Genomic DNA, 595 nt, shown 5'->3' with positions numbered 1-595 from the left:
AATTCTGACATTATAGACTAAATATTCAAATACTCTTTTGTTTTCACTGATTTTGAGGAAATATTTTAGGCTTATGATGGAAAAACACCTGTGTTGAATTGTACCTCTTTGAATAACATTGGAATTATAACTTAATTATAACCTTAGGGAGCTTTAGTTTCCTAATATTTTGTTGGAATAATAGTGCCACTCTTATACTGATGTTATGCCCTTTAGAAAACCATAGGTTCACCTTTCATCTTCAGAAAACCAGAGGTTCACCACTACCAATCTGCCAGTGGATGATTTCAGATGAAAAATATTTTTAAGTCTCTCATATAACAAGCCTTCAGTAAATGGTCGCTATTAAACAGAGATCTCTCGCTATTGCATATTTTTAAGAAAAAAATTCTCAAAACATTTCCAAATTTAGGACATTCCAAGATGTCTTTCAAAGTACATATTAGATTCTGAGAATCAAATAGTAACTCAAAGCCCATTGCCCCCCTTCCCAGGCAGTTGAGAATTTGGGGAGTGAGCAGGGCTCCTCCCTATACCTGCAACTAGCCTATGAACAATAACACCTGAACTCTGTGGTTAGGTCAGAGAATTAGGG

At 35.3% G+C, this 595-nt stretch overlaps 1 non-coding gene across 1 annotated transcript; it reads right to left on the bottom strand.

The window, feature by feature from the left end:
- Positions 1–239: 239 nt before the first annotated feature.
- On the bottom strand, positions 240–319 carry LOC125617561. Its single transcript, XR_007348599.1, has one exon. It is a non-coding gene; the product is annotated as a small nucleolar RNA SNORD65 (small nucleolar RNA).
- Between the last annotated feature and the right edge of the window lie 276 nt (positions 320–595).

The sequence above is a fragment of the Marmota marmota genome, unplaced genomic scaffold (genome assembly GCF_001458135.2).
Source record: "Marmota marmota marmota unplaced genomic scaffold, marMar, whole genome shotgun sequence".
Taxonomy (NCBI): Eukaryota; Metazoa; Chordata; class Mammalia; order Rodentia; family Sciuridae; genus Marmota; species Marmota marmota.
Note: the sequence above shows the minus strand (reverse complement) of the source record. Positions and strands in the feature narration are given on the sequence as shown.